The sequence below is a fragment of the Pleurodeles waltl genome, chromosome 1_1, assembly GCF_031143425.1.
Source record: "Pleurodeles waltl isolate 20211129_DDA chromosome 1_1, aPleWal1.hap1.20221129, whole genome shotgun sequence".
Taxonomy (NCBI): domain Eukaryota; kingdom Metazoa; phylum Chordata; class Amphibia; order Caudata; family Salamandridae; genus Pleurodeles; species Pleurodeles waltl.
Window position 1 is genome coordinate 354,159,741 of NC_090436.1, and position 26,446 is coordinate 354,186,186.

Here is a 26,446-nt window from a genome sequence, read left to right on the forward strand (position 1 = left end):
GTACATCTAGAGATGCAGAAGGTTGACAAATCCGACGAATCTCAATAACAAATCTGATTGGCTGCCACCATTTCAACCAGGAAGTGGAGGCAACTATCTTGGGACTCAGAGTTGGTTGATACCAAAGAAATAACATAAAAAAGACAAGGTGGAATATCCTGACCCCCTAGACCTTGTAGTGGGGTACCAGAGGGACCCTGCAAGGGGCCCAAATTTGTATTTTTTTATTTTACCGCAGATCTTTGGGATTATTTTTTTTAAAGCAAACACGGTTACCTATACTTTGTATTAGCCCCCTGGGTGGGCCAGGTCCAGAGGGGGAATTGTTAAAACTGAAATTGAGACCTTGGGGACTCTGGCCTTGGGGACCCCATCCCCCGGGCCTCGCCCGATATTGTTAAGGGCAGGAGGCCACATGGCCCCCTAACAGGCCTATTTTGGCCCCAGGATCCCATCCACAGGGCCTGACCTTAGTAAAAATGGGAACGAGGGCCATGTAGCTCCCCCCCATCTGGGCCACGTTTGTCCCCGGGGACCTGATCCCTAGAGGCCCAATTGTGTATCTAACAGTGAGTAGGGGCCACACAGCCACCCCTCCTGCAGCCATTAATGGCCCTGGGACACCAATCCCCACTGCCGGCTCCTGCTATGTCCTGGGGTGCCCACCTTTGGGACACAGTGGTTTCCTGATGCAGACAGGGAAACCTGTGTTTTCTCTCACTTGGCAGGAGCAATTTAAACACTAAGGGCCTGATTTAGGTTTCAGCAATTGGATTACTCTGTCACAATGGTGATAGATATACTGTTCACCAAAATATAATTCCCATAGGGAATAATGGGATTTCTATTTCAGATGACGGGATATCCACCACAGTTGTGGTGAAGTAACCCATCCACTGAAATCTAAATCAGGCCATAAGATCTCTCCCAGTAAGCGGGAGCATGGAAAATGCTCCTGCCCACTGGGAGCAAACTCTTCATCTGTTTTCCTTCCCATACTGGAGAGGGAAGCGAAACAGATGAAAATATTGCACCTGCCCACAGCATTTTTGGCTGCTCCCTCGAGGTGGGAGCAATGCTGTCTCCTGCTGGAGGCAAGGAGCTGACTGGGGTTGGTAGGGCCTGGGGCCTTCTCCTGGTCCACCCTCCCCAAAAAATAAATACATAATTAGGCCATGCCCTGGGGGATGGGGTCCCCAGGGCCAGGATCGGCCTAGGGAGGGGGGCTGTGCAGCTCCACCCCCCAAAAAAAATTAAATGTTGAGACTGACCCCCGGGGGATGGGATCCCCAGGGCCAAGATCAGCCTGGGGGTCATATTTATTAAAAGGGGAGCCCCACTTTTCTTGCGCAATTACTGCCATTACCAGGGGTAATTTTTCATGATGCTATTGATGTACTCAGCAGGAGTAGCACCTACTCTTGCAGAGTACATAGGAAGCCCCCTTTCAACCCCTGCTCTGAGAAAATGTTAAAAATGCTGGTAAAAATGACACCGCCAAAGCTTTTCGATTTCCTTGTGCCATTTTTTGGTTTGGCCTCCCTTACGGGGGATCGCCCCCTTTGCATACATTATACCTGGCGCAGGCATAATGTAGCGCAAAGGGTTACAAAGTGGTGCAATACATGCATTACACCACTTTGTAAATGAGGCGTGAGGACTTTGGCCTTATTGGGCCACACTAGCATAAACAAACATGATGCTAATCTGGCACAAGGTGGCACTTATAAATATGCCCCTAAATATTTAGGCTGGGCTCCAGCGGATGGGGTCCCCGGGACCAAGATTGGCCCAGTGAGGGGGGCTGTACAGCCCTCTCCCCCCAAAAATGTAATATTTAGGCTGGGCCCTGGGGGATGGTGTCCCTGGGTTCAAGATCAGGCAGGGGGCAGCGCGGTCCCTCCTCCCCAAAAAATATGAAATATTTGGGCTGTGCCCTGGGGTAACAGGTCCCAGAGGCTGAGATTGGCCTGGGGATGGGGGGACCATGTGGGGTTAGGTTGTCATATGGGTTGCTGCAGGGCCAAATGTCACCACCCACAGCCAAAGGCCGTGTGCGGTGGTGGTTGGATTAACATTTAGAACCTTGGCGGTTGGTGATAAAGGTCGGTAATACTGCCAACAGGTCAGCGGTAATAACTTTGAAATTATGACCACAGCAGAAACCGCTCAGACAGACAGCCACTTTAACACACCGACCGCCAGGGTGAAATCAACAGGTACCACGGCGGTAACCACCTACAGTCAGGGGGAAGACAATGTTCCGCCCACTTTATTATGAAACACCAATGCGCCACCTTTTCTGGGGAGGTACCAACAACATCAAAAGCCTGGGTGAAACACTGCACAGAAGGAAAACGACTCACCTCTGGAGATTCAAGGAAGAACCACACCGCCTTGGAGCCCGAGTTGCATGTGTTCCCTATGCTCTTCTATGTGCTGCTCCACTACGAAGACCAATGCTGGCAAAGATGACCACTGTCAGTACTGCCGCCTAGCACACAGGTGAGGAAAAAGAGAGGGACACACACATGCAACACCCCCACCCCCAACACCATACACACAAGCAGATGCAGTAACATAACATATTAACCCTGTGCCGTTCAGGAATAATCCAAGGAAAACTACAATAGAGTAAAAAGAGTGTAATAAGATAAATATAGTAGTAATACGTGCATCCAAATCAAAAAGTATATACATATTCACCAATCAAGGGAGACTGTCCAGTCCTCAATGTTTGTGGGCCACAGGGCCACATCACAAAGTTAAGGCCCCACCTCACTCCTGCAACAACACGAAGAGAACACTGCAGGGGCATCAGGTCGAAAATAGCCAGGCACCTCAGGGGGACGGGGAATGGGGGCACCTCAGCTGGAAGATGGTACAACGCCACTGGTCCTGGAGGGGGCAAAATGCCCTAAACTAAAATATATTTAAAATCCTACCCAATTTTAACAAGTTAAGAGGACACACAAGCATACTATTTGGCAATTTTAAAAATGAGCATGCGGCCAAAAGCCGAATTCAAAGGAAAATGTCAATTTAGGACAGTTCCAAATCAAACATCAGTCATGGAAAGCAGGAGATTCTCCACCTCGGCAAATGACAAAACCAGTAAATCCACGCCAAAAACTAGCATGGAGCAGGTGTGTTCCATAGCCCCAGTATCAACCAAGGCGGCATCCTGTGCAGTGCCTGTGAACGAGTGAGTGGTAACTTCCTCCAGGAAGAGTAGCTCGTAATCAGCTTCTCTGAGCAAAGGCAGCCTCAGCGCGCATGTCTGGTAATGAACCCTCAACGAGAACATTAACAGATCAGCATCAGTCACTGAGGGGCGTTGCTGTGAGAGACAAACTTCCAGTGCATGTTCAAAAGAGCACCAACGGCACTGAAACATGGGCTGCACACAATCCAAAACCGGTCTGAATGACAGAGACCAGTCACACCCCAAATGTTCCAGGAGTGTTGCTCCAAAGTGCTGCATCATGCGTTCATGACACAGCTGCGCTGATGGGAGCACCTTCATTTGTCCTTGTTGCGGCGGGATAGCCATTGCAGGAAAACAACAGCAACAGCAAAATGCCGGCTAATAAAGCCAAAGTTATCGGAAATCCCCCAAAAATGCTTCCGAAAATTCAATGAATAACCGAAGGTATTAAACCGAATATGGAGGAAAAGGTGTGAACAAAACCAATGCCAACAGCTTTGAAAAAATGTGCTAATCCAGCCGTGCTGGACGCATTAAATATACGTCCCACGAGTTCACCAAAGTGTCTTGGAAAGTTCGTATTTAACAGGGACTGTATTTCTGCCGATGACCTTGCCACCTGAAGTGCGTAGGTCTCTTGTGCAGATGTAAGGGCCACATGCTTCTGAAACAATAAAGCCTTCAGTCTACTTAACTTGTCAAAATTCACCTTGGAAGTAGCAATGTGAGGCCAAATATCTGCTACCTCCCGAAATTTTGTGGGGGGAAACAACAGGTTCCCGCAGCATGTAACAACCTTAGAGACCGAAACAACTTAAACTATTCCGGCCCGCATGCAACAACAGTCTTCACTATTGAGGAGGACGTAGCTGCCGTTTGAAAGCACCTGGAACGTGCGTTTAATCAAGGGGACTGGAACTCCCTTCAGATAGCAAGCCAAGTTCGCAACAGAGGCATTACAAGCCCCATGCAAGGACAGCTGCTTACAAATAACGAATGGCTGACAGAAGTCTCGCATTCACTACAGCTAAGAAAGACCTCTTTCATGCCATTGAGGCATTTGTACGAGAAGGGAAGCTCCCACATCTCAAGGATGTAACTATCTCCCAACTTTTCATATCTGCCTACCGGAACATGTTTCAAACAAGAAGTGAATTGTAATGTATAAATAGGCAGATTAATAACCCTGTGTATCAACCACTCTGCTGAAGGAATCTCGGCCACGGTAAAAGGCAATCTTTCTATCTTTTCAATGTTAAGCATGACATAAGTCGCCTCCTTTTTAGCCATTAGTTGTTATTGTCGCGTCAAATTAAAGGTAAAAAATATTTCCCTGGCACTGATGTACTTCCACGGAACGCGACCCGCCTTCAATGTCTGGAGTGTCCAACCCAACTGCATAATGGACCTGGTCTGACTCTGTCCATGATATAAAGAAGACATATCAGATTGTATAATGTCTATACCAGAAGACATTAGAGTATACCTGCCCCTTCAAAATTTTATAACTGGCAAAACTACACGAATGCAACATTTAGTGAGCTTAATGAGTGGGTCCAGAATGGTACGTTTAATGCTACACTGACACGTCCAGGTGGGTGGTTATTGTGTCCAATAGATACCAACGGGTGTCATCAACGTTTTGTCACCTCCTCGTGGGGTTTCCGAACGAGTAGGTCAGACCCTCGCTATATATCACCAGAACATGCTGAAATAATTACAACATATAGTGTAGGAAAATTGTGCCAACAGTGGCTAAAATCATCCTCACTAGATGCGGTTAAGACACATTTCAGTCTCCTGTCTTACAACACTGACTTACAAGATTTTTTGTCAGGCCCAAAGATACTACGTAGGAAGCGTTTCTTGTATGAGGTATACAATGAAATATGGAAACTTTCCCAACAACAGGCTGTAGCCCGGTTGAGGCAGATAGATCAGGAAAATCTGAAAAAGGCATTAGCTGTTGTGGATAATGGGACTCACACCTTGTCCGACCGGATATATACAATTAACAACATTGTTTCTTCTGCTATAGACATTATACAATCTGATATGTCTTCTTTATATCATTGACAGAGTCAGACCAGGTCCATTATGCAGTTGGGTTGGACACTCCAGGCGGGTCGCGTTCCGCGGCAGTACATCAGTGCCAGGGAAATATTTTTTCCCTCTAATTTGACGCCACAACAACAACTAATGGCTAAAAAGGAGGCGACTTATGTCATGCTTAACATTGAAAAGATAGAAAGATTGCCTTTTACCGTGGCCGAGATTCCTTCAGCAGAGTGGTTGATACACAGGGTTATTAATCTGCCTATTTCTACATTACAATTCACTTCTTGTTTGAAACATGTTTCGGTAGGCAGATATGAAAAGTTGGGAGATAGTTACATCCATGAGGTGTGGGAGCTTCCCTTCTCGTACAAATGCCTCAATGGCATGAAAGAGGTCTTTCTTCGCGGTAGTGAATGCGAGACTTCTGTCAGCCATTCGATGATTTGTAAGCAGCTGTCCTTGCAAGGGGCGTGTAATGCCTCTGTTGCGAACTTGGCTGGCTATCTGAAGGGAGTTCCAGTCCCCTTGATTAAACGCACGTTCCAGGTGCTTTCAAACAGCAGCTACGTCCTCCTCAATAGTGAAGACTGTTGTGGCATGCGGGCCGGAATAGTTTACGTTGTTTCGGTCTCTAAGGTCGTTACATGCTGCGGGAACGTGTTGTTTCCCCCCACAAAATTTCGGGAGGTAGCAGATATTTGGCCTCACATTGCTACTTCCAAGGTGAATTTTGACAAGTTAAGTAGACTGAAGGCTTTATTGTTTCAGAAGCATGTGGCCCTTACATCTGCACGAGAGACCTACGCACTTCAGGTGGCAAGGTCATCGGCAGAAATACAGTCCCTGTTAAATACGAACTTTCCAAGACACTTTGGTGAACTCGTGGGACGTATATTTAATGCGTCCAGCACAGCTGGATTAGCACATTTTTTCAAAGCTGTTGGTATTGGTTTTGTTCACACCTTTTCCTCTATATTCGGTTTAATACCTTCGGCTATTCATTGAATTTTCGGAAGCATTTTTGGGGTATTTCCGATAACTTTGGCTTTATTAGCCGGCATTTTGCTGTTGCTGTTGTTTTCCGCAATGGCTGTCCCACCGCAACAAGGACAAATGAAGGTGCTCCCATCAGCGCAGCTGTGTCGTGAACGCATGATGCAGCACTTTGGAGCAACACTCCTGGAACATTTTGGGTGTGACTGGTCTCTGTCATTCAGACCGGTTTTGGATTGTGTGCAGCCCATGTTTTGGTGCCGTTGGTGCTCTTTTGAACATGCACTGGGAGTTTGTCTCTCACAGCAATGCCCCACAGTGATTGACGCTGATCTGTTAATGTTCTCGTTGAGGGTTCATTACCGGACATGCGCGCTGTTGCTACGTTTGCTCAGATAAGCTGATTACGAGCTACCCTTCCTGGAGGAAGTTACCATTCACTCGTTCACAGGCACTGCACAGGATGCCACCTTGGTTGACACTCAGGCAATGGAACACACCTGCTCCTTGCTAGTTTTTGGCGTGGATTTACCGGTTTTGTCATCTGCCGAGGTGGAGAATCTCCTGCTTTCCATGACTGATGTTTGATTTGGAACTGTCCTAAATTTACATTTTCCTTTGAATTCGGCTTTTGGCCGCATGCTCATTTTTAAATTTGCCAAATAGTGTACTTGTGTGTCCTCTTAACTTATTAAAATTGAGTAGGGTTTTAAACATATTTTAGTTTAGGGCATTTTAGCTTAGACTTAGACCACTTTTCTGCTGGCAAGGGGAGGGTGTAGTGTAGCCATTTTTAATGTAGCTTCATGCACGTTAGTTTAATATATTAGGCCACTGTGCACTTTGCCCTAGATATATTTTATTCAGCTTCGCACTGTTATTTTACAATAACCAGTTTTACGGTCTTGTTTTAATTTCTTCTATCGCACTGTTTAGCTTAGTTCAGCACTGTGTTCTCAAATAATGCATTCTTGATCGCCCTGTGCTTCAGTCAAGGCTACAGTCTGGTACATTGCCGGTAAACGTAGTAGAAGGTTAGTCTTCAGTATTCGTACAAAATACACATCTTTACGTAGGGACATTTTCTTAGAACATCTGCATGTTAGTTATAAAAACACTTCCTAGTCCTAGTATACGTCAAGAGGGAGATTCCAGACAGGAACCTACAACTAGATGCTGAATGCCTCGTTGCAGATGCTGATACAGATTACAGGCCTTTGCTCAGGTATGAGGGTTGATGTGCTCCCGGGGGAACCTGAAAGGCAGGCTTAAAGCTTCACATTCTGTGCTCGTAATATAACTTAGAGAGAAAATAATCTAGCGGCACTATGATAGCCTTATTTTTGTGCTTCACTCTCATCGTTACTATTTTACTGTGTTGCGTAGTTCTGGTTATTGCAGCTCACGCTTTGCTATCTAAAATGCAGTTGTTTTATTAAACCAATCTTTAAAACTTAAACTGCCTTTGTCATTTATATATGAGACCGTACTGTGTATGAGAGAACCGGCTGTGACCTGAGTGACCACGACGTCCCTGAGAAGTACTAAGATGTCATGCGCTCGGCTGCCCAATTGTCTCTTCCATTTGGGAGAGATAAGGCACTGCTAGTTAGCCAGAGCAAAACCCGGATTTAGAGTGACAAGTGTCATCCACTGTGGGTCAGACTCAGTCCCCCACACTGTGAACGATCTTGCCCCTCAAAATCCGGTAGTCTCATTAGGATAATGAGAGGCTACGTGACAGGATGAAGTGTGGTGCTTGTGTTTGCCATGTCCACTCTTGTGTGTTGTCCTGGATGCATGCTCAGCTGACTGTGTGCTTGGGATAGGTTGGGGTTGAGGGGAATGGGATTGGGAAGAGGAAGTTGGAAGGGGGAGAGTGGAAACAGGGACAAAGGCTGCCATCAGAGAGGAGGCCAGAGCCTGGATTTATCTCTGTTGGGCAGGCAAGCCAGTGTGAATGCCCTCCAGAAATGCATTGGACTGTTGCATTTGGGCTGCCAGCCCCTGGATGGCATTCACAACCTAACAGAGATGGATCGCAGGAGGTCAATAGCCTCCTCACTCAGGGCAGCAGGGCTAACTGGGGCAGGGCCTGAGATGCCTGCGGTGAAAGAGGTGCCACCCTCCTGGGTGAGCGGGCATGGGAAACTCACTGAGGGGCTGCTGGGAGGGTGGTGCTGGTACGGGGTGGCAGCTGTACCTGTAGCTGGGGTGGGCACAGAGGTGTTTGCCACCACCAGGGAGCTTCCATCCGAGAAGGTATTCATGTCCGAACTGTCCCCTCCGTGGTGCTTCCCTCGCCCTCTATCCCACTGGTGCCCTCACCGTCGGTGGATTTGGCCTCCTGGGTCCTGTGAGATGCAGCTCCCTCCAACGCCAGTGCCTCTGCTTCTCCGCCGGATGATGCTAATGCATATAAGGACAGGGTGACAAAACAAAAAGGTGAGGGGAAGAGACAAAGGATGCACTTGGTCAATGGCGGCAACAACACTACTGTTGGCATACACAACACAGTCACACACAGGGAACATCCCTCCGCATTAGGCAATGCACTACCAGTCGCAATGCTAGTCACCAGCCCATGGATAGGGACACCTAACGCATACCTAAGACCCACAGACCCCTGCCCAGTAGTGGATGCCTACTAGCTTGGTTGGAGGACTTTCACATCAGAATCCTGCCCAACATGGGACCTACTCTGCAATGCCAGGCCTAGCCTAGGGGCATCCACCGGGCCCACACACCCCCACCCGGATACCACCCCACCAGGCGTAAGTTGTAAATTAGGGCACTGTACTCACCCCCTTGTGGCTGCTGTGATTACCCAAACGCACATCTAGCTCTGGATAGGCCACCGCCAGTGTGCGGGCCATAAGGGGGTCAGGGTTCGACGGGCACCCCTTCCTCGTTGGGAGGCCATCCCCAGCTGGGCCTCCGCTGTCTTCTGTGTCCAGCATCTCAGGTCCTCCCACTGTTTCCGAGAGTGGGTGCTCCGCCTGCCATAGACCCCCAGGGTCCGCACGTCCTTGGCGATGGCACACCATATACCCTTCTTTTGATGGGCGCTGACCTACAGGGAAATCGACACAGGGCAAGGTATTAGTCCGACCGTCCTTTCTGTTACACTCATGGCCCACCATGCCCCTTCCCATCCCCATTAACACAGACATGGCCCAGCATACATGCTGCACACTGCCCAGGGCCCATCCACAAACCCCCCTGTTGGACCTGGCCCTTTTACAGGTTCATTCCCCAGACTTTTTGCCTCCTTATTTTTCTGACCTTTGTTGGCTGACATTATGACTCTGAGCACTTTTTCACTGCTAACCAGTGCTAAAGTGCGTGTGCGCTCCCTTGAAAATTAGTATGATTGGCTTATACCTAATTGGCATATTTCATTTATCTTTAAGTCCCTTGTAAAGTAGTATCCCTATACCCAGGGCCTGTAAATTAAATGCTACTAGTGGGCCTGCAGCTCCTCTTGTGCCACCCACTGAAGTAGCCTTTCACACCTGTCTCAGGCCTGCTAAAGTGCTAGCGCCTGTGTGCGCAGTTTTCTGCCACAGGGACCTGGCATCTAAAGTTACTTGCCAGGCCCAGAACTCCCCTTTTACTACATATAATCACCCCTAAGGTACACCCTAGCTAGCCCTATGGGCAGGGTGCCATGTATGTAGAAGGCAGGACATGTGCCAGGTTGCGTGGCCTGTACTGGTAGTGACACACAGCCTAACTTGGTGTCTCACTGCTGTGAATGCTGCCTTCTCATGGGATTACATTAGAAATGCCCTGCCTTATGTGTAAGGGGTATTGTCTGATTTATGAGGGGTAGCGTAGGCATGTTTTGTATGGCTGTGATATTGATAAGAAATGCTGCTTACTGGTGTAGATGTATTTTTTATTACTATTACAGAAATGCCACTTCTGGAAAGTGCACATTTATCTGTGCTTATGACTGATGTTTTTGCAGCTTGACTCCAATCCACATCTGGGCAGACTGACAGTTGGGGCTTTGTGCATACTTTTAAGACAGCCTGTACAAAGAGAGGGTGGAGGTGTCACAGAGGTGCATATACATATTGTATGGTCTTCCTGGGCTGAGAGAAGGGAGAGGCAGGGCTCACCTGCATTTGTAAAGGCTGTGCCCTAGCCTCGCACAATAGGGTCAGTCACCCCCCACTGATGTTTGGAGCCTGTGCTGGAGGAGAGAAGGGGCACTCTCAGAACCAGTTGTAACTGTCTGGAACCCCCTCTCCTCCTCATTGTAAGAGACACTGCAAACTTAAAATAAGTACAGGGGAATTTTCCCCACAATTTAGACATTCTTTGAATATTCTTGGAACTGGACAGAAGGCTGCTGAGAGTACTCACCAGTAACCGCCATGGACTGCTGCTGTTGTGCTGACCTGTGACCCACAGGAGGAACTGCCACTGCTTGCATCCACTTCTTACGCTGGCCTGTAGCTGGGTTCGCCAGCCCTGTGCTCCTTCTTGATTTTTGTCTTCAGAGGCAGGGTGTTGTGGCCCCTGACCCCTGTAACCTACCCCAGCACGAGGAGTGCTGCTTCAATGCCTTAGCGCTTGGAGAGCACTCCTGTGTGACCCCTTTGCACTTCTAAGCGCCGTATCCGGCAGGAAATCACCGCCGCAACCCGGATAGATAATATTGTCTTAGCGCTTTGAAAAGCGCTCCCTGGCTGCCAAGTTCAGTGCTGCAACCTGGGCCGATAAGATTGTCTTAGCACTTTGAAAAGCGCTTCCTGGCTGCATGCATCAACGCCGCAGTTCTATTGTGGGAACAGAATGCACTCTGCCCAGTGCCCCCAGGGCACCAACACGAGGAGAAGAGGAGCAAGCGCGCTCCAGCCGTGCCCCCTGGGTGACGCGCGCTTCCAGATGCACCCCCGGGACACCAGCAGGCACCGTTCCTGGTGCCGGCTCGAGGGAAACCCTGAAGGAGAGCAGCTCACGCACCGTGCCGGGTGCAGCCGCCCTCCAGAGCAGGAGGAAAGCCTCATCGGAGGCCCCTGCTCCAAGAAATCCTCACTCTAACAACTGCCCCAAGGACGCGGGCAGCTGTCTATATCCCGCAGAGCACGGGGAGTGAAAAGGGAGTTCGCCTCCCCCCGGCCACTGCGTTAGCGGCGCGGTCGCCCCATAACTTCACTTTGGGAATTGTTGTGCCCCCCCCCTTTAGGTGTTAGGGCCAGTGGAGGCCCGGGGGGCCCCCAGTGATCGCTGGCCACAGGAGGGGCCCTTCAGGAAATCAAGTGAGGGTGCTGACCACCCCTCTCCCTTATGAGCCACGTGTGGCCCCCATTGAGCGCCTAGGAGTGCCGGGGGCCCCCACCATGATCTTCCAGGCACTAGGAGTGCCTCACTCTACAAAATAAGGATACTGGGAGGGTGGGATGCTCCATGGTTATCTTCCAAAAGATGTATATTTTCCTTATGTCTTGCCATATGTTCTCTAATGTTCCTTTTATGGATATGTGATAAGTACATTTATTTACTGTGATTACTGATTACTGCTTATCTTGCAGAATCCTGAGTACTTACATGTTCTAATGTGAGAACTGCTTATTCTTGCAGAGTATTAGTAACTGTGTAACATTCGGACAACTGCTATTGTAGCAGGGTATTACTGACATGTAATGTTTGGTCTAATCATGTTTTGTGCAAAATAGTTTATTTTTACATAGCTCAGTGTTGTGTTTACTTTGTGGTCTACATATTGCGTCACGTGTGTTGTGTGTGTTGTGCAAAGCCTTTACACATTGCCTCCAGGTTAGGTCTGACTGCTCGTGCTAAGCCACCAAGGGGGTGAGCAGGGATTATCTTGGACGTTAAAACTCCTTTGCCCTGACTAGAGTGGGTGGGTTCTGCCTGGCTCAGGTGCATACCCTAGCTAACCAGAAACCCAATTTCTAACCCCCTCGCATGAGGCCTTCACACACAGCACTCCATGCATTCACGCCCCGTGCATCGTACTCACAGTGTACTCACCTGTTGGTCTGGAGGCCCATACAGCAGTCGGTACTGGGGTAGGACCTCATCCACCGGTCGTTACAACACCGCCGAGGTGAAGGCAGGGGCCCTTTCCCCAGACACATGAGCCATTGTCGCTTCCAGACACAGGTCCCAGCAGCACTTGCAGTGTAGGTCCTCTCCTGTTGAAGGTCAGGTATCAAGTGAGTAAAGCGATAGAAAATGGTGGTCACGTCCGCGGCGGTGCGTAGCGTCACCGCTGGCGTACATCATCATTGGCTCCTGGAACCCATAGGGCCCAATGATAACCAATGCTAAATTGCGCGGCGGTCTTCGACCGCCTACAGCGATGCTGCACAAGGCCAGCGCAGTTACCTCATTTCCCTTTGTCCATCCTTACAGGTCAGGCAGCCGCCATTTCAGGGGGGCACATGGCATGGCACCTAACTGTGTCACAGCACTATTTGACAGATATACGGACAAACAATGACACACACGGATTTACTCACACTACTGAAAACACACTTGTACAAACTGTGTGGTACATAACCCTCTGCTCACCATTCTCCTCCATAGGGTAAATCCGCTGGGGCAGATGATGAGATGGCATCATCCTCCGGTGTAGAGACCCCTGGTGGACCTGTCGACAATGGAAGACAGACACATCATTATCACCTACAGACTTGATCGTTCCACAAGAACTGTGTGCACAATTGGAGCCAGACCTGGTGTCAGCTATCCGCCATCCCACAGGAATAACCCCTCGAGTGCAGGGCCTGTCAGTGCTCCATTTCCTGGCAAGTGGCTCCTTTCAAACTGCAGTGGCCATGGCATCAGGGATGTCTCAGCCAATGTTTTCTAACGTGTTGACAAGAGTGTTGGCAGCCCTGCTGAAACACATGCGCAGCTACATCGTTTTTTCCCAGGTGGAGGATTTGCCCTCACTGAAGGCTGACTTTTATGCCCTGGGACATATCCCCAACACCAGAGGTGCCATTGATGGTACACATGTGGCATTTGTCCTACCCCGCAGAAATGAACAAGTGTACAGACATCGAAAAAGCTACCATTCTATGAATGTACAGATGGTGTGTTTGGCAGACCAGTACATCTCTCATGTAAATGCCAAGTATCCTGGCTCTGCATGACGCTTACATTTGGAGGAATAGTAGTATCCCTTATGTGAAGGGCCAACTCCAGAGGCACCGAGTGACGCCAATAGGTGACCCCATGGTCCCCACACAGTATGAATAGGTGTCTAGGTATGGGGTTGTCCCTAAGGGTTAGTGTGTGTCTAACAGATATCCCTCGAAATTTGCAGGTGACTCTGGTTACCCCAACCTCTCATGGCTACTGACCCCAGTGAGGAATGCCAGGACAAGGTCAGAGGAATGCTACAATGAGGCACATTGGTGAACTAGGCGGATTATTGAGAGGACGTTCGGCCTCCTGAAGGCCAGATTCCGGTGCCTCCATCTAACAGGTGGCTCCCTATACTACTCACCGAAGAAGGTGTGCCAGATAATCGTGGCATGCTGCTTGAGGAAGGAGAGGCAGAGGAAGAAGATATTGACAACTGAACTAACATCATCATGCAGTACTTCCAGTGACACACAGGTAAGAGACTGGCACTACTCCTCTCATATCTCACTACTGTAGGACATTTTATAAGTCAGCCTCTTAACCTCTGTCTATGACACTGACAGTTCACTTTGGCTTTCCATTTCACAGATCTGGGTACCTCATTCTGCCTTCTGCTATATTTACTGCTGCCCAACATCTGTCATCAAATGGTATGAGCAAATGAACATTTACATTGATATTTGTGGATGATGTTGTAATTCTACATTTCTGAAAGAACAGACTGACTTCAGATTGGTTTGTGATTCAAGGGTGTTTATTTATGGGCTAATGTGTATAGAGGTATGTGGAAGGGGCTGGGGTGATGGTGGAGGAAGGTCCATAGTAGAGTCCAGTCTCTTGGCATCACAGGTGCATTGTCCAATGGGGCATAGGAAGGGGAGCAATGTCGGTTCAAGGATGGACAGGGTGACAGAGTGGGACAGGAGGGTGACATTCAGGAGAGTCTTATTTCCTGGCAGGGGTCTTGGCAATGTTCTCTGTCTTCTGCCTGGATCGCAGGGACCGTTTGCGGGGTGGTTCTCCTTCTGCAGGGGCTGGGGTGCTGGTGGCCTGATGGTCCTGTGGCGGGGCCTCCTGTCCACTAGCGCCGGCGGACGTGGAAGGCTGTTCATCGGTTGGGCTAGTGTCAGGGGCCCGGTGGTATGCCACTGCCTCCCTCATGGTGTTGGCCATGTCTGCTAGCACCCCTGCAATGGTGACCAGGGTGGTGTTAATGGACTTCAAGTCCTCCCTGATCCCAATGTAGTGTCCCTCCTGCAGCCGCTGGGTCTCCTGAAACTTGGCCAGTACATGCCCATGGTCTCCTGGGAATGGTGGTATGCTCCCATGATGTTGGAGAGTGCCTCGTGGAGAATGGGTTCCCTGGGACTGTCCTCCCCCTGTCGCACAGCAGTCCTCCCAGCTTCCCTGTTGTCCTGTGCCTCTGTCTCCTGAACCGTGTGCCCACTGCCACTGACCCCAGGTCCCTGATTGTCTTGGGTTAGTGGGTTTGCCTGGGGTCCCTGTAGTAGTGGACACACTGCTGATTGACGTGTCCTGGGGACAGTGGCATGGGCCCGCTGGGTGGGTGCTGTAGTGGTGTTTCCTGAGGGGGAGGTTCTGTGGTGGGGTGGGACTGTGGCAGGGGAACCGACTGTCCAGAGGTCCCTGATGGGCCGGGCTGGTCATCTTAATCCAGGCGTGTAGAGGTGCTGTCATCACTTTGGGCCTCTTCTGTGTGGGGACTGGATATGGCTGGAACCTCCTGCCCAGTGATGTTGGTTAGGGGTCCTGTTGGGGTGTAAATGCATTGTCACCATATTTGTGTGTGCCATCGTGTGCAATAGGTGTGTTTTCCTCTATTACTGTGCTTGCACTATCGCTTTGGCCCTTGTGTGAGTGGTGATTGTGTGCCCTGGGTGAGTCTCTCTCTTTGACACGCTTTGGTAATGGGTGTCCATGCAGGTCTGTGATGGGTGTCCATGCATTGTTGTTGCATGCAGGGCTTGGTATTGGGATGGGTGGGTTGTGATGGTGGGGTATATGTGAGGTGTTGGAGTGATGGGGGTGAGGGTAGGGGTAGGAGTTAGTGATGGCATGCAGGTAGGGTGGGGGGATATAGTAGTAAAGATATGACTTACCAGAGTCCAGTCCTCCTGCTACTCCTGCGAGGCCCTTAGGATGCATAATTGCCAGGACTTGCTCCTCCCATGTTGTTAGTTGTGGGGGAGGAGGTGGGGGTCCACCGCCAGTCATCTGTACGGCTACCTGGTGTCTGGATACCACGGAACGTACCTTCCCCTGTAGGTCGTTCCACCTCTTCCTGATGTCATCCCGTGTTATTGGATGCTTTCCCACTGCGTTGACCTTGTCGACAATTCTCCGCCATAGCTCCATCTTCCTTGCAATGGAGGTCTGCTGCACCTGTGATCCGAATAGCTGTGGCTGTACCCGGATGATTTCCTCCACCATGACCCTGGGCTCCTCCTCAGAAAACCTGGGGTGACTTTGAGGTCCCATGATGTGTGGTGAGTAATGTGTGAGGTGATGTTAGATGTGATGTGTGCTGTGATGTTTTGGGGTCTGTGGTGTTTTGTGCGTGGATGGTGTATGAGTGATGGTGTTGTGTGCCTCTGGATGCTGGAGTGGTCTTTGCTTTTCTCTCTCTCTGCTTCTTCAAAAAATTTCGGTCTAAGGGGCTGTGGGTATTATGGGTGTGTGTTTTATAGTGGTGTGAGTGTGTGGGTGTGGTGTGTGTATGTGTATCAGGCGTGTGTATTTTGAATTTTCCAATGTGGTTGTGTTTTGTGAGTGTGTCTCTATTTTGAGTGCGGCGGTGTGTGCCGCCAATGGATTACCGCGGTTGAATGACCGCTGCGTTGATTCGTGGGTCGTGATAGTGTGGGCGTATTCCTGTTGGCGTGACGGTGTGGGTTTTGGTTCCACCAATTTATCATTGACCTTTGGTGTGGCGGACTTGTGTGGGTGTTTGTTTTCTGGAGCATTTCTCAGTGTGGGTCATAATACCTGTAATGGATTTCTGCCACGGACACGGTATGTTGGCGGCCGTCGGCACGGCGGTCAGCGGCATTTACCGCCAGAGTTGTAATGAGAGCCATTGTTACTTCAGCAAACCATAACTATAACTGCTGAATTCCTATAATTTTGTATGAGTAAATTCAGAACCTAACTATAACTTCCCTGTAACCTTGTTTTTTTTAAGTGATATATATACGTGTGTGTATATATATGTGTATATAGTTATATGTATTGTCACTGAAAAAACAATGGTTAAAGTAATGTTATAATTAGGTGAAATTCTAAGGAACAGCATTAATGTTTTGAACCTAAAAAAGAAATACACCAGTAATAGTAAGCAGAACTAACTATAACTTGTGCCCCCACCATGCACTGCTTATGACCTCACATATGACATCACTCATGACATGTTCTATGACATAATTTATAACACCACTGGTGACATCTCATATGACATAATTGATGACCACTGATTTTCTTTAGTACAAAATGTTAACGTTGTCACTGAGAAACTCACCTAACTATAACGTTAATTTAACCTTTGTTTTGTCACTGAATTTCAATTTTCTTTAATCCAAAAGAGATTCTTTTATTACACTTAACTATAACATTACTTTAACCCTTGTGTTTTTCAGTGAATTTCTAGGGTTTTTATAAAAAAGTGAATTCATTATTTTTCTGAGTGTATGTATGATAGAATGGTTGTATAATATGTTGTGTTTAGAAATAGTTTTAGCAAAAATATTTTTTTCATTACTACAAAATGTCATATATTTTACAGTATAGAAAATTATTTGTAAAATCTGTGTAAGTAATAAAGAGATGAATATTTAACATTTATTTGCTCAGTTATTGTAACTCTGATAAAAAGGGATGTTGCCAGCAATCTTTTTTTCCAGGTGTCAATGCTCTCGCAAGAGGATTGCAAGAAGCTTGGGGGACTTGCAAGATTGTAAACTTCTAAATGTCATTGTCATCTATCCTATATTGTTCTTTATCATGTTTTCAGTTACTATTTAATGCTAATGTATAATAGTGTAGTAAATGAAAGGTGGTGGGATTTTTATTTATATTTTTTATTAAAAGTGATGATTCTCACAAGATGCTCACAGGAGCTGGACACACAATCTCCTGCAAGGAGGGGCTGTTCTTCATATTTGCCTCTTGCAACCCACTGGCAAGATCGTATATTTAGAATTAAGTTAATTACAGTGAAATAGTATCTCCTGTCAGACCTTTGTCTCACATATTGGGTATGCGTAGTAAGATGTGTACAACATCTTGTACATCTCCCAGTCAGACTTCAGGAGTAACCAGTCTATGGAGACCACCCTGCTTGTCGCCACAGATGACATCCACTCCCTACTCGACCACAGCCAAATAGTAGACCTCATCCTACTAGACGTCTCGTTTGATTCCGACACAGTAACCCACCCCACCCTTTGCTCCAGAACCCACACCGCTGGCATCCACTGCAAGGCCCTACAGTGGAAACGTTCCTTCCTGACCGTCAAAACACAGAGAGTCAGACTCCCGCCCTAGCTGTCGGAACCTACAGAGATCAGCTACAGAGTGCCCCAGAGCTCCTTTCTGAGCACCACGCTCTTCAACATCTACATGGCCCCGTTCGCGTCCATCATCAGAAGCCACTGACTAAACTTCATCTCCTATGCCGACGACACCCAGCTGATCATCTCACTGACCAAAAACCCTACAACTACCAAGATGAAGTTCCACAATGGGATTGAAGCCGTAGCAGCCTGGATGAAGGACAGCTGCCTCAAGCTCAACTCAGACAAGACCCAGATCCTCATCCTGGGACCCTCCACATCTGTCTGGGATGAATCCTGGTGGCCTGCGACACTCTGCATCAAATCAACTCTGTCCTATCCTTCTGTTTGCACACAGTTAGAAATTGGGTCTTTGGTTGGCAGTCAGGTTACCCCATGTCCAAGCAAGGACCCTCACTCTAGTCAGGGTAAAGGAGAATCACCTTCAGTTAACCCCCACTCACCCGCATGGTAGCTTGGCATGAGCAAGCAGGCTTAACTTCAGGAGCAGTGTGTAAAGTATTTATAGCAACACACACAGTAATACAGTGAACCACTAGAAAATGACACAACAAAGGTTTAGTAAATAGGTAATATTTTATCTGAACAAAACAAGACCACAACAACAAAAATCCAACATACACAAGTCAAGATATGAATTTTCAGAAAAACAAGAGTCTCATTCCTTAGAAAACAGTGAGAATTTTGTTATTACCCAAAGTACCTGGTTAGCATAAAAAATAAAACCGCATGGGCGACTGTGCGTCGGAAAAGTCAGCGATGCATTGGTTCCTTTCTCGCAAGTGAGGCCATGTGTCATTTCCTTCTCCGGTCAGGTTGGCGATGCGTCGTTTTTCTCCCTCGCAAGATAGCAATGCATTGATTTCCAGATCGGGCGTGGGGTTTGGGTCATTATCAGCCTCTGTAAGCGGGTGTTGCACGTCGTTTCTCCAGGCGTGATGCATCGATCTCCCAGCCGCGATGCAGGGGAGCATCAATTTTAGCCACGAAGACGGCGGCGCGTCGTTTATCAGCTGCGTTGCGGAATGTGCATTGAAAATCTCCACGTATGGCGGTGTTTGTGTGGATTTCAATCCTCATCCACCAGCTTCACACTTCAAGGGCCCATGGACTATGTGGGTACCACCTGGCAGGGCAGGAGTCTCACCAGAGAGTCCAGGTGCTGGCAGAGAGAAGTCTTTGATAGCCCTGAGACTTCAACAACAGGTGGCAAGCCCTTGGAGATTCTTCTCAAGCAGCAATGCAAAAAAATGTCCGGTCTTTGTCCCCAGCAACTGCAGGATAGCCCAACAAAGCACAGTCATAAGCAGGGACATCACCTCTCCTCAGCTCTTCAGTTCCTCTCCTTGGCAGAAGTTCCTCTTGATTCCAGAAGTGATCAAATCTTCAGTGGTTTTGGGTCCACTACTCACTCTACTTTCTGCATTTGAAGTACATAAATTTCAAAGGAAAGTCTGCATTGTTTGAGGGCAGGCACAGCCCTTTCAGGTATGAGTGACCACTCCTCCCCTCCCTTCCAGCACAGATGGTTCATCAGGATATGCAGGCTACACCACAGCTCCCTTTGTGTCACTGTCTAGAGGAGAAGTGCAAACAGTCCAACTGTCAAGCTGACCCAGACAGATAATCCACAAACAGGCAGAGTCACAGAAAGGTTTAAGCAAGAAAATGGCTACTCTCTAAAAGTGGCATTTTCAAACACAGAATCTAAAAACAAACCTTACTAAAAGATGTATTTTTAAATTATGAGTTCAGAGACCCTAAACTCCAAACTTTATGTGCTCCCAAAGGGAAACTGCACGTTAATAATATTTAAAGGTGTCCCCCATGTTAACCTATGAGAGGGATAGGCCTTGCACAGTGAAAACCACATTTGGCAGTATTTCACTGTCAGGACATATAAAACACATTATTACATCTTCTACCTTAAACATACACTGCCCACTGCCCATGGGGCTACGTAGGGCCTCTCTTAGGGGTGCCTCACATGTATAAAAAGGGAAGGTTTAGGCCTGGCAAGTGGGTATACGTGCCAAGTCGAATTGACAGTTTAAAACTGCACGCACGGACACTGTAGTGGCCGGTCTGAGCCATGTTTACAGGGCTACTAATGTGGGTGGCACAACCAGTGCTGCAGACCAACTAGTAACATTTGATTTACAGGCTCTGGGCACCTCTAGTGCACTGTACCGGGGACTTACTGGTAAATCAAATATGCCAATCATGGAAAGCCAATTACACATACATTTTACATAGGAACACTTACACGTTAGCACTGGATAGCAGTGTTAACGTGCCCAGAATATTTAAAAAACAGCAAAAACAGAGTCCAGCACACATCAACAACCTGGGAAACAGGCAAAAAGCTGGGGAAACCACACCAAGGATGCCAAGTCTAACATGTGCCCCTCACAGCTGAAAGTGGGGAGCAACTACCAAAACTCATGGGTGTTCTTCTAACTAAGGCGGAAGAATCTGGACAGACCATCAGCATTGGCATGTTCTGGGCCAGAGCAAGTGTTCCACCATAAAGTCCATCCAATGTAGGGCAATGGACCACCTCAACAGTTTTGGATTCTCACCCCTCATCTGCATTAACCATCTGAGGGGCCTGTGGTTGGTCTGAACCCGGAAGTGAGTCCCAAACGAGTAGGGTCTTAGCTTCTTTATTGCCCAGACCACAGCAAAAGCTCTATTGCACTCCTCCTACGTTCCTTGGGAAGTAGCCTCCTGCTAATGCAGGCTACAGGTTCATCTAGGCCCTCTTTATTAAGCTGTGATAGTACTGCTCCTATACAGTGCTCTGAGGCATCTGTTTGCACAACAAACTCCTTGGACTAGTAGGGTGCTTTCAGCACAGGTGCTGTGCACATGGCAGCCTTCAGGGCATCAAAAGCCGTCTGGCAAGCCTCTGTCCAGATCTCCTTGTTTGGTTGCTTCTTGGAAGTCAACTCATTCAAGGGGGCCACAATAGTGCCGTATGCCTTGACAAACCTCCTGTAATAGCCAGTGAGGTTAAAAAAGACCTTCACTTCAGTCTAGGTCTTGGGAGGCTCCCAAGCCAGAATGGTGTCAAATTTGGCTGTAGGGGTACCACCTGGCCACTCCCTACCTGGTTTCCGAAATGCACCACTGAACCCTGCCCTATTGGGCACTTGCTTGCCTTAATAGTGAGGCTTGCCTTTTGCAGGGGCTCCAGCACTCTGCAGAGGTGCTGCAAGTGCTCCTCCTTAGTGGAACTGAACACTGCAGTGTCATCCAGCCCATTCAACACCTGGTTGACCAATATCTGGAATGTGGCGGGGCATTTATCATCCCAAATGGCATCACTTTGAACTGGAAGTGTCCATCTGGGGTAGAAAATGCTTACCTCTCCTTGGCCCCCTCATGGCAATCCAACAATACCAAGACATCAAATCAAATGTGCAGAGGTATTTGGCAGCTCCCATCTGATCGATGAGCCCATCAGCTTGGGGATTAGGTGCATGTCAGTTCTAGTGATCGCATTGAGACCCAGGTAGTCCACACAGAACCAAAATTCTGGGGTGGTACCAGGAGCAGGAGCCTTTGGGACCAAGACCACAGGGCTAGCCCAAGGACTGCTAAAAAACTCAGTGACCCCTAGGGATACCATCTTAGGCACCAAATCTTTGATGCTAGCCCTGACCTTATCAGTCACCCTATAAACCTTCCGTTTAATGGGTGGACTGTCCCCAGTGTCCACATCATCTTGTGCAAGAGCTCTGAAGCGGGCATTTAGGTTTCCGAAGGCCAGCATGTAGCTAAATACATCCTGGGGAGGTTTACTGGTGGCTTTCCCTAAGCCCTCCTTCACCATACTCAAAGATCCCTCAACAGGGTGGCCATACAGTAACACAAAAGGACTAAATCTAAGACCTTCTTTAGGCACCTCCCTGTAGGTGAACAGAAGGCATGGCAAGAAGACGTCCCACTTCCGCCTCAAGGGCTCTAACAGGCCCATGATCATGCCTTTTAAGGTGCAGTTGAATCTTTCAACCAGACCATTGCCTTGGGGGTGGTAAGGAGTGGTAAACTTATACTATTATTATACTCTTTCCGCACACTCCTTCAACAGAGACTTCATATAGGAAGATATGAAGTTGGTACCCCTATAAGATACCACTTCCTTGGGGAACCCCATGTGGCTAGAAACCCCCATCAACGCATGACCCACCACAGAGGAAGTGATTGACCTCAGAGGAATGGCTTCTGGGTACTAGGTGGCATGGTCCACCAAGACCGGGATGAACCTGTTGCCCATGGCTGTCTTGAGATCCAGAGGCCCCACAATGCCAATACCGACCCTTTCAAAGGGGGTACTAACCAGTGGGAAAGGTTGGATGAGAGCCTTACATTTCTCCCCACTCTTGCCACTTGCCTGACAAGTCTGGCAAGACCTGCAATGAGCATCTGAGTGCCTGCACATTAGAAGCCAGTAAAAGTGGTTGACAAGCCGTTCAAAGGTCTTGCCCTGCCCCAAACTACACCCTAAAGACACATTGTAGGAGGCTGACCTGGTTTGTAGTGGGTACCTTGGGTACTTACACCTTATACCAGGTCCAGTTATCCCTTATTAGTGAAATGTAGTAGTGTTATAGCAGCTTAGGCTGATAGAGGTAGCTATAGCAGAGCAGCTTAGGCTGCACTAGGAGACATGCAGAGCTCATGCAATACCACTTATAGTTACACAGTACTTACACACAAGTAAAGACAATACTCAGTGTTACGAAAAAGAAAGGTATTTTTTTGGGTAACACAGTACCAACAATATCTTAGAGACAATACTCCTCTGGAGGTATTACACAATATATACACTAGACACCAAAATTAGACAAGTAAATAGTCATAGAACAATGCAAACTATAGGAAATGCTATAGAATGCAATGGGAGAAAATAGGTCTATGGGCAACACAAACCATATACTAAGAAAGTGGAATGTGAATCACAAATTCCCCCCTAGACAAGTGTAGTGTGTGCAGAATAGCTGGGAGAGTAAGAATATAGTAAAGGTAAGTAAATTACCCTACCCCAGAGCCCAGAAAAGCAGGAGTAAAGTACTGCAAGTTTCCTTAGGACACACTACACCTCGTGATTGGGATTTTACAGTAACCAACCAAGTCTGCAAACAACAACTGCTGGATTGCTGGACCTGAAGACCTGCAAAAGAAGGGGAACAAGTCCAGAAGTCGAACAAAGTTCAACAAAGGACAGGAGCCCCTGCCAACCCAGAAGAGGGTGCAAAAGAAGAGTCACTGGTTAGTTGACGACTGCAGAAATACACACTACGAAGATGCCAGCGGGTTCCTGCATGATGCAAAAGATGTCCCACGACGTGAAGATGGATGCAGACATGATTTTGTGTTGGAAGTCGCCAACAAGCCTTGGTTACGACAAAAGTGTGTTTTGTGTCAAAATGGCGCTGGCTGGACCCAGGAGGGACCTGGGGCCTCAACTCTGTGAGGAGGAAGAGGGGGCTCTCAGCACTTTAGAGAGCCCTCAGGATGCCAGGTAGCACCCACGGGAGTCCCAGGACAAAGGAGGTGCAAAACGCAGTTGGTGCAGCACAACAAAGGAAGGTCCCACACCGCCGGAGAACAACTCAGCAAGTTGAGCCTTGCCAGATGGATTGCTGGGCACCTGGGTCAGGCTGTGCATGAAGGAATTTTGTAAATAGTGCACAGAGACCTCAGGAGGTGAAGAAGACGCAGTACACAGGGGTACCGTCGCTTTCAGGGAAGACAAGGTCTTACCTCCTCCAAATTGCATCAGCAGGACCTCAGGACAGTCTATGTTGAAGGGGTCCAACCTCTGTGTCCTTAGGAGCATGCTCGTTGCTGTGAGAGGAGTCCAAGTGTACTGGTCATCGTCTTAGAAGGTGCCTGCTGGAGCAGGGGAGTGACTCCCTCACCCCACGGGAGATTGCTTCGGTCATTCTGGTGCAGGATGAAGACAGGGAGTCCCCAGAGCATGCACACTGTAGAAACTTGCAGTTGCTGGCTGGAGCTGAAGTTGCAGAGGAAAAGTATCCCTTGTGGATACTTTGTTGCTGTTACAGTGGTTCCTGGAGCAGGCTGCGGTTGATCCGAGGTCAGAGGATGATGAAGTAGTTGCAGAGGATTCCTGAAGGAAACTTGCAAGCAGAATCTGAAGAGAACCCACAGGAGAGACCTTAAATAGCCCTGAGAGGGGGATTGGCTACCTTATGAGGTATGGACCTATCAGGAGGAGTCTCTGATGTACCCTGCTGGCACTGGCCACTCAGAGGCCTCCAGAGTGCCCCCACACCTTGCAAAGCAAGATGGCTGAAGTCTGGGACCCACTGGAGGAGCTCTGGGCACCACCCCTAGGGTGATGATGGACAGGGGAGTGGTCACTCCCCTTTCCTTTGTCCAGTTTCGTGCCAGAGCAGGGGACAAGGGGTCCCTGAACCGGTGTAGACTGGCTTATGCAAGGAGGGCACCATCTGTGCCCTTCAAAGCATTTCCAGAGGCTGGGAGAGGCTACCCCTCCCCAGCCTGTAACACCTATTTCCAAAGGGAGAGGGTGTAACACCCTGCTCTCAGAGGAAATGCTTTGTTCTGCCTACCTGGGACTGGGCTGCCCAGACCCCAGGAGACCCCAGGAGGGCAAAACCCTGTCTGTGAGGTGACAGCAGCTGTAGCTGCAGTGCAAGCCTCAGAGAGCTGGTTTGGCAGTACTAGGGTCCATGGGGGAGCCTCTAGGATGCATGGACTTGGCTCCCCCAATAGCAGATTTGGAATGGGGGGACAATTCCATGATCTTAGACATGTTACATGACCATATTCAGAGTTACCATTGTGAAGCTACATATAGGTATTGACCTATATGTAGTGCAGGCGTGTGATGGCGTCCACGCACTCACAAAGTCCCGGGAAATGGCCCTGAACTATGTGGGAGCACCTTTGCTAGTGAAAGGGTGCCCTCACACTTAGTAACTTTGCACCTAACCTTCAGCAAGTGAAGGTTAGACATATTGGTGACTTATAAGTTACTTAAGTGCAGTGAAAATGGATGTTAAATAATGTGTGCGTTATGGCAGGCCTGTGCAAGGGTTTGTCTGAGCTCCCTATGGGTGGCAAAAGAAATGCTGGAGCCCATATGGATCTCCTGGAACCCCAATGCCCTGGGTACCTAGGTACCATATACTAGGGACTTATAAGGGGGGTCCAGTGTGCCAAATGAAATTGGTAAATGAAGTCACTCGCCTACATTGACAAATTTGAAAGCAGAGAGAACATAAGCACTGAGGTTCTGATTAGCTGAGTCTCAGTGACACAGTCAAGCACTATACAGACACACACATTAGGCCATAAACTATGAGCAGTGGGGTCCTGACCAGCAGGATCCCAGTGAGACTGGGAATAACATACTGACATACAGGTAGAAATGGAGATAACATGCCAAGGAAGATGGTACTTTCCTACACACATCATGAACCAGACCCAGTAGGAAGACTCTGAATCACTGGGGTACCACCAGCACATGGGCTGACTCTTTTTGGCGGTCCACTGGGCCACTGTTTCAGGCTCCAGGAGCTTCTTACCACCCTGAAGGGCTGCCATCGACCTGGTGGATACGCATACCCACCCAGGCAGACCCAACATCTCCAAGTGTGGCCTCTGTTCCACCTTCTTCCAAGGGGAATCCTCCATGTTATTGCCAAGCAAACAATCCACAGGCATGGTTGGACTCACAGCTACCCTCAAGGAACCTGAGATCCTCCCATTCAAATGGAACCTACACCACTCTGCACAGGTGCTCTGAGATGCCCACTGCAACTACTTGGTGAAGTAAACGGGGATCTATCTGCTCTTCAGACACCAGGTGACTCCTCACTGTAGTCACACTGGCTCCTGTGTCTCTCAGAGCCTCCACCGTCTGCCCATTAATGGTCATCCACTGCCTGTACTTTTTAGTGTTCTCAGGCACTAGGGTTCTCTGGACCATCTCACTATCCCCTAGTGAGACAAGGGTCATCTCAGCTGGATCCGACCCACCTAGAACCAACTCCTCCCCAAGCGCTAAACTAACCAAACCTGTGACTGAGCACCAGTGGGTGCCGGTGTACTCTTGGGGCATTTGGAGTCCCCTCTCACATGACCCACTTGGTCACAGGCATAACACTTACGAGGGGATCCCCCCTCCACAGGTTTGCCTTTGGAGAACCATGGTTTCCTTTTTACTGTGGAGCTGGGAATCCTTACCCTAGGAGCTAGGTTGGGGCCCTTTAGAGAACTCCCCCTGTTTACCCTTACTCCTACCCCCTTTCTTCTGAGAGGGTCCCTGCACCCCCTTGGCATGGTCTCTCTCATACATCTTCTGGACCCTGGTGCTCTCCCAATGGTCTGCTTCCTGCACAAGCTTCTTGGGATCAGTCAGTTTGCTGTCATAAGGTGCTGGCACAGCTCTGGAAAACATAAA